The following is a 9,236-nucleotide window of genomic DNA, read 5'->3' as shown; positions in this document are numbered from 1 at the left end:
AAAACAAACAATGCAAGAGATTGTTTTGTTGGCAGAACGCATCAGAGTAGGATTCTAATGCATTGACACACTACTCAGCCCGTACTCTACACAGACCTGTGAAGCATAAACAATCAGAGCTGCAGTAGATGTATCTGCAAATAGACCATTGCCATATATGTATCTGTGCCATTTACTTTGAACTGGACTGTGTTTACAGCATGAGCGGTCGTTAGTAGATGCGCTTGTTTTGAGATCAAAGCGAGAGCCGCACCTCAGACGTGTGCACATTTTGTTCATATCCTTCGCTAGTTAGTGAGTTATTAGCCCAGTTATAGATCATTTGTAGTCAGCAATGGGGGAGTGATTGCTTCCTACAAGAGCATAAAGTTGTATATTTCTAGACATCTTTGAAAAGCGATTCAGGTAAAGAGCTTCTTTTTTTTATTAAAGGGACAGTGTTGTATTTTGAGACTGGCTTGAATAAGATAAGTAGCCAATAGGCAGAGGGTAGCATCATTTGTCTGATTCTCTGTAGTAATGGTATGGGAATAATAATGCATTTTATTTTGTAAAGTGGTTTCTTGCATTAAGCAACAAGACTACATTTTCAGTGACCTTGTCTGAAGGACAAGTGGATAAACAGGTTAATGTCAAGCCCTGCATGTTTCTTTCGGAAGTCTCATGGACTGTAGGCCTAAATTGAACACCACACATTGCCTGCTACTTTACACTATGAGTGGGCCGCATTCCTCTGGGTTGGCTTAGCCCAGAGACGCCCCTCACTACGACTCCTACCAATGCACTCAGTACCTATAGTCGGGTCTCAGGTCCCTTTATATCAGCAACTCAGATTCCCAATAGACTAATTAACCAGATGCAAAAAATCCTCAATTTGTCAAGTAAATTTCAGAAACCTAGAGTTAAACGACATGCACTCGTATGCATTGTTCCCTCAATATTATTTTCTGTGCAACTTCCAGCGTGTGTTTACTGTGAACACTGAGGATGTACCTGCTTTAAGTTACAGTTTCAGACAGTGGTCAAGTAGGCCACTGTGGCTATTTGATCATAATGTAGGCCTACCAGAGTGGCCTACCATCAAAAACAATGGAGAAAATCCTTCCCATAACATTTTAATATGGAAATAGCTGTTCTATCAGACAGCCTAATAGCCTAACAGCCTAATCCTGAGAAGGCACTGGGTTTATAGAGGCGAGGGAGCATAGGCAATAGACTCCAGGGATAGACCACTTTAATGTAAGGCCCTTACTGTTGAGTTTGAGGAACAGTTCCTAGCTGTATACTAGCTCAATGGTAAGGCAGAGCAGGATTTATCAGACTTGTAGGGATTAAGGACAAGGAATAACTGAACTGCCATTGGGTAGGCAGGGCCTAGTTGAGTTGATAATCTTGCCGGGTTGGTATTTTATCTTTGACACCTGAATACAAAGTGTTTTGTTTTGGGCAAATTCAATACAACACATTACTGAGTACCACTCTCCATATTTTCAAGCATAGTGGTGGCTGCATCATAATGTAAAATGGCGCTGGAGGGGATGGCTGACATTATAAGTGCTCCTAACCAACTGTGCCATTTTGTTCGTTTTTTTCTCGTTGTTTGTAACTTATTTTTTTACTTATTATATAGCAGTCTCTTATGACTGAAAAAACTTCTGGACATCAGAACAGCGATTACTCACCTCAAACCCGAAGAATAATTTCTTCAGGATCGGACCCTTATTTTCAATTTTCAACAAAAATTACATACCCAAATCTAACTGCTTGTAGCTCAGGCATTGAAGCAAGGATATGCATATTCTCGATAACATTTGAAAGGAAACACTTTGAAGTTTGTGGAAATGTCAAATTAATTTAGAAGAATATAACACATAAGATCTGGTAAAATATAATACAAAGAAAAAAACATATGTTTTTTGTATTTTTTTGTACCATCTTTGAAATGCAAGAGAAAGGACATCATGTATTATTACAGCCCAGGCGCAATTAATATTTTGGCCACTAGATGGCAGCAGTGTATGTGCAAAGTTTTAGACTGATCCAATGAACCATTGCATTTCTGTTCAAAATTTGGTAGCAAGACTGCCCAAATGTGCCTAATTGGTTTATTAATAACTTTTCAAGTTCATAACTGTGCACTCTCCTCAAACAATAGCATGGTATTATTTCACTGTAATAGCTACTGTAAATTGGACAGTGCAGTTAGATGAACAAGAATTTAAGCTTTATGTCTATGTCCTCGGAAATGTTCTTGTTACTTACAACCTCATGCTAATCGCATTAGCCTACATTAGCTCAACTGTCCCGTGGGGGACCCACCGATCCAACGGGAAGGATATACTGCTTTCCCGGGAACAGGCTCAAATCCCCGTCATTTGAAGAAAAAACTGAGAAAAAGGAGTGGAGGTCGGGCTGCCTTCTGAGAAATCGTAGGCGAGCGAGTAAACTCCCACTGCCATCCATTCTATTGGTCAACGTGCAATCATTGAAAAATAAAATCGATGACGTACGATCAAGATTATCCTACCAACGAGACATTAAAAACTGTAATATCTTAAGTTTCACCGAGTCGTGGCTGAACGACAACACGGAAAATATAGAGCTGGCAGGATTTTCCATTCACCGGCAGAATAGAGAAGCTACGTCAGGTAAGACGAGGGGTGGGGGTGTGTGTCTATTTGTCAATAACAGCTGGTGTGTGATGTCTAATATTAAAGAAGTCTTGATGTACTGCTCACCTGAGGTAGAGTACCTTATGATAAGCTGCAGACCACACTATCAACCAAGAGAGTCCTCATCTATATTATTCGTAGCCATCTATTTACCACCACAGACTGATGCAGGCACTAAGACCGCAGTCAACCAACTCTGTAAGGCCATAAGCAAACAAGAAAATGCTCATCAGGTAGCGGCGCTCCTAGTGGCCAGGGACTTTTATGCAGGCAAACTTAAATCGGTTTTACCTCATTCCTACCAGCATGTGTCATGTGCAACCAGAAGAAAAAGAAATCCAGACCACCTTTACTCCACACACAGAGATGCATACAAAGCTCTCCCTCGCCCTCCATTAGGAAAATCTGACCATAATTATATCCTCCTGATTCTTGCTTACAAGCAAAAACTAAAGCAGGAAGTACCAGTGACTCACTCAATACGGAAGTGGTCAGATGACGCGGATGCTACACTACAGGACTGTTTTGCTAGCACAGATTGGAATATGTTATGGGATTCATCCAATGGCATTGAGGAGGATACCACCTCAGTCATCATCAATAAGTGCATCACCGACGTCATCCCCACTGTGACCGTATGTACATTTCCCAACCAGAAGCCATGGATTACAGGCAACATCCGCATCAAGCTAAAGGCTAGAGCTGACTCTTTCAAGGAGCAGGAAACTAATCCGGACACTTAGAAGAAATCCCGCTTTGCCCTCAGACGAACCATCAAACAAGCAAAGCGTAAATACAGGATTAAGATTGAATCCTACTACACCGGCTCTGACACAGATGTTGCAGGGCTTGAAAACTAATATGGACAACAAAGAGAAACCCAGATGCAAGCTACCCAGTGACGCAAGCCTACCAGATGAGATAAATTACTTTTATGCTTGCTTCGAGGCAAGCAACACTGAAGCATGCACGAGAGCACCAGCAGTTCTGGACAACTGTGTGATAACGCTCTCGGTAGCCGATGTGAGCAAGACCTTTAAACAGGTCAACATTCACAAAGCCGCGGGGCCAGACGGATTACCAGGACGTGTACTCAAAGCATGCGCAGACCAACTGGCAAGTGTCTTCACTGACATTTTCAACCTATCCCTGACCGAGTCTGTTACACCTACATGTTTCAAGCAGACCACCATAGTCCCTGTGCCCAAGGAAGCGAAGGTAACCTGCCTAAATGATTATCGCCCCATGGCACTCATATCGGTAGCCATGAAGTGCTTTGAAAGGCTGGTCATGGTTCACATCAACAGCATCCTCCCGGATTACCCTAGACCCACTCCAATTCGCATACCGCCCCAACAGATCCACAGATGACGCAATCTCAATTGCACTCCACACTGTCCTTTCCCATCTGGACAAAAGGAACACCTATGTGAGAATGCTGTTCATTGACTACAGCTCAGCGTTCAACATCATAGTGCCCATGAAGCTCATCACTAAGCTAAGGACCCTGGGACTAAACACCTCCCTCTGCAACTGGATCCTGGACTTCCTGACGGGCCGCCCTCATGTGGTAAGGGTAGGCAACAACATGTCTGCCACACTGATCCTCAACTCTGGGGCCCCTCAGGGGTGTGTACTTAGTCCCCTACTGTACTCACTGTTCACCCACGACTGCGTGGTCAAACACGACTCCAACACCATCATTAAGTTTGCTGACGACACAACAGTGGTAGGCCTGATCACCAACAATGATGAGACAGCCTATAGGGAGGAGGTCAGAGACTTGGCTGTGTGGTGCCAGGATCACAACTTCTCCCTCACTGTGAGCAAGACAAAGGAGCTGATCATGGACTACATGGAAAAGGCGGGCCGAACAGGCCCCTATTAACATCAACGGGGCTGTAGTGGAGCGGGTCGAGAGTTTCAAGTTCCTTGGTGTCCACATTCACCAACAAACTATCATGGTCCAAACACACCAAGACAGTCGTGAAGAGGGCAGGACAACACCCTTTCCCCCTCAGGAGACTGAAAAGATTTGGTATGGGTCCCCAGATCCTCAGAAAGTTCTACAGCTAAACCATTGAGAGCATTCTGACCGGTTGCATCACCGCCTGGTATGGCAACTGCTCGGCATCTGAACGTAAGGCACCTAGAGGGTAATGCGTACGGCCCAGTACATCACTGGGACCAAGCTTCCTGCCATCCAGAACCTATATAATAGGCGCTGTCAGAGGAAAGCCCAAAAAATTGTAAGAGACTCCAGTCACCCAAGGCATAGACTGTTTTATCTGCTACCGCACTGCAAGCAGTACCGGAGTGCCAAGTATAGGACCAAAGGGCTCCTTAACAGCTTCTACCCCCAAGCCATAAGACTGCTGAACAATTAATCAAATGGCCACCGGACTATTTACATTGACCCCCCCTCCATTTGTTTTCTACACTGCTGTTTATTATCTATGCATAGTCACTTCACGCCTACCTACATGTACATATTACCTTGACTAACCTGTACCCCCGCACATTGACTCTGTATTTCATTGTGTTACTTTTAATAATTTTTTACTTTAGTTTTAATTGGTAAATATTTTCTTAACTCTTCTTGAACTGTACTGTTGGTTAAGGGCTTTTAAGTAAGCATTTCACTGTAAGGTTGTATTCGGCGCATGTGACAAATAAAGTGTGATTGATTTGAACATGTTATGGGTATGTTTGTAATTGTTAAGGACTGCAGAGTTTTTCAGGGTAAAAAAAGAAACAGCACAGACAAAATCCCAGAGGAAAACCTGGTCAAGTCTGCTTTCTACCAGACACTTGGAGATGAATTCATCTTTCAGCAGGATAATAACCTACAACACTAGGCCAAATCTATACTGGAGTTGCTTACCAAGAAGACAGTGAATTTTCCTGAGTGGCCGAGTTACAATTGTGACTTAAATCTATTTGAAAATATATGGCAAGATTCACTTTAACAAGCTGAAGAGCAATGGCCATAGCTTACCCATGATATTGCACAACGATTTAAGTCAATAAGTCATCGTTTTAGTCAAAGTATGATATATTTGGTCTTGAAGTGAAAAATCCAAACTGCCCACTTCGTGCAAATCCGTGTGAATGCAGTCTTTTCCTATGACAAGACATACTAATTGTTTTCAGCCTACGTTTTGTTTCAGGGCTGAGTTTTATTTGAACGTTACCACCCACCAGCATGGCATTGCTATTTAATCAAAAACAGATGCAAAGTTATTCCTCTTCGTGACTAAGGTGCACAGCATAATGCCGCCACCACTATGCTTCACCATAGGGATGGTGCCGGGTTTCCTCCTGAAGTGACGCTTGGCATTCAGGCCAAAGAATTCAATCTTGGTTTCATCAACCAGTGAATATTGTTTCTCATGGTCTGAGAGTCTTTTAGGTGCCTTTTGGCAACCTCCAAGCGGGCTGTCATGTACTTTTTACTGAGTGGCTTCCGTCTGACCACTCTACCATAAAGGCCTGATTGGTTGTCCTTCTGCAGAGATGGTTGTCCTTCTGGAAGGTTCTCCCATCTCTTCACCATAGGGAACTCTGGAGCTCTGTCATAGGGACCATCGGGATCTTGGTCACCACCCTGACCAAGTCCCTTCTCCCCCTATTGCTCAGTTTGGCCAGGCGGCCAGCTCTATGAAGGGTCTGGCGGTTCCAAACTTTTTCCATTTAAGAATGATGAAGGCCACCGTGTTCTTGGGGACCTTCAATGCTGCAGAAATGTTTTGGTACCTTTCCCCAGATCTGTGCCTCGACGTAATCCTGTCTCGGAGCTCTACAGATAATTCCTTCGACCTCATGGCTTGGTTTTTGCTCTGACATGCACTGTCAACTGTGGGACCTTATAAAGACAGGTGTGTGCCTTTCCAAATCATGTCCAGTCAATTGAACGTACCCCAGGTGGATTCAAGTTGTAGAAATATCTCAAGAATGATCAATGTAAACAGGATGTACCTGAGCTCAATTTATCAAACAGTTCTAAAAATCAGTTTTTACTTTGTCATTATGGGGTATTGTATGTAGATTGATGAGGGGGGAAAAATAATTCATCAATTTTAGAATGAGGCTGTAACGTAACAAAATATGGAAAAAGTCAAGAGGTCTGAATACTTGTGTATTCAGGTGTTCGATGCCACTACTGTTTGTAGGTGTACTGCCGATAGCAAGATTCATTCCTATTATAGGTTACTAGAAGTGAATATCTTTGATTGACTATTGACTGAACTGCTGTATTTGCTACATTACTCTGGAAGTTATTAGTATTTCATATAGTATTATTATATTTTAGAAACTATTGCGTTAGAAGGAAAAGCTATCTCCCCTCTTAGCTACAAAAAACGAACTAACAAGAAGTCCTCTAGAGTTAATCTCTCGTGGACAAATCCATGTAAAACATAACTGATGGTACAGTATAATCTGTGGGGAAAGAGCGTGATGTGTGGGATAACGAGCAGTAGTAGTTCCGGTGTTTGGGTTTATTAGCACTGGTTATTTGGACAAATCACAATTTCGCAGGTGTTAGCATCTTTCGAATATCAAAAGACAAGGAACATTCGGCCCGTAACTTGCAAAGAGAGAGGGTGGAGCTCCTCGTTCTAGCATCTCTTGATCCCTTCTCTTAACACTTATGGACCCAGAACTTCATCGAGCAGCTGATCATTCACGCAAGAATTTAGGTCTCTAGAGTTAACACTGGCTTGTGGGGCAGTAACGTCACTGATAAAGAGTGAGTGGGACAATTTGGGATGAAAATTCCATAGTTCCCGCTTCCGGGTGGGAATAGCACGTGACAGCGTACAGTACAACGTTTTTATGTTTGGCAAAAGGACATCACGATACTGTATCTGAACTAACACTCTAGAACAAAAAGGTTTGATTGATCACAAAGACAACCTTCATGCAAGGAGTTTATTTATGAATCAGACTGCAGTGTCATACAACAGTAGCACAATCATTTGACTATGTATTATGCTCATATTCATCAATACAAAGGTAAAGGTATGCCTTAAAATTAAAAATAAATGAATGATTTTCCATTGGATTTTACTCAAAAAATAGCATTTAAATACTTGGCATAGTTTCGTAAATAAAACTCTGAAAGATAATGATTGCCCATTGGTTCGTTTGACTACTGGAGAGTACCAAATGCAAATATACTGTATGCAAAAAAAAAAGAATTTTCCTCTCTTGCATTTCATGTAAGAAAAAAATGTCAGTGAGTACAAAAAGCACTTAATTAAATCTCATATGAAAATAGAAAATATTACAACAAGTGTGCATAAATATTCATGTTGCACATAGCCTGCAGTACAAAACGTCAAATGACACTAAATTCCAGCTTCATCTGGCATGCCAATTCATCGGGCCTAGCTATGCTCTGTAATGGCCATTTTAGTGGCATGATCGAGGGAAAGTTGACTTCTTTAGACTGAGGTCTTCATTATCATCAAGCAAAAGTCTTGAAAATGGTACTTCGTTCAGACCAAATGCGGGCAGCAACAACTGTGGGTAATCTATCCACCTGGTTGCTTTTGATGTGTTATTGATCAATGATATTTATCAATGGACTCAATAGATCAACAAACTACTGAGTTCTCTTGCTCTGCCTATAGTTGTTTTGTGTGAGAGTTTGTGCATTTAAGAAGTCTGTGTTATGTTGGACTAACTGCACGGTTCTCCTCATTTTTCAATGACTCAGGCAGAGAAAAGAAAGTGAAGGGCAGTCACTATATAAGTATGCAGTCAACATTGCTACCTTTCAGGCTTAAGAAGTGGCAGAACCAGGATAAGTTGTTTGTAACACCTAAAATTATGAAACAGTGTGCAATTAGTCATTATTTGGCATTGCCTTCAGTATAATGTAATGCACACAATTGCCTTAGGTGCCATGATTATAAAAAAAATGTAAATAGGTTGGTCAGAAATATTAAGCGTAGCATAAAGTTCTAAGTCAATTAAATACTACAACTGCAATAATGCTACATTACACTATACGTTATAAAACTGTGATTGAACAGTAGATGTATTCACCTTTGACAAATAGGAAAACAACGTTAATGTGCACCTTTATCGATGCATTATACACCCTTCCCTAACCATTGTATCATTGACAGCTGTCTGAAACTCAAAAGACGCTCAATGTATAAAGAAATGTTAAGTTGCATGAATAAAATAATGCATTTATTTTCCTTTTTAAACATGTTGCTATGAATCAGCAACAAAACAACAGTATGTGACTTGGCTTGGAAGACATAAAAATACCAAAATAAGACAGGTCAGCGGGGTTGGGGTCAATTCCGGAAGTGAACTGAAACTACAATTCTGATTCCACATTTTTTCCCATACAGCATTGAGCATTATGTTCCGGGATTAAAATGGAATTGACCACAACACTGCAGGTCACAGCTGACAATAAACAAAAGAACACAGCTGAGATGGATCAAATGTAATAAAGAATGCCCAACATCAAATGTTCAACTGCTTTTTCATGTGAAAATGCACTAGAAATAGGAACTTATGGCACAACCAGATTTTCCCATC

The sequence above is a fragment of the Salmo trutta genome, chromosome 31, assembly GCF_901001165.1.
Source record: "Salmo trutta chromosome 31, fSalTru1.1, whole genome shotgun sequence".
NCBI lineage: Eukaryota > Metazoa > Chordata > Actinopteri > Salmoniformes > Salmonidae > Salmo > Salmo trutta.
The sequence above is the reverse complement of the archived record's forward strand: the minus strand, read 5'-3'. Positions refer to the sequence as shown.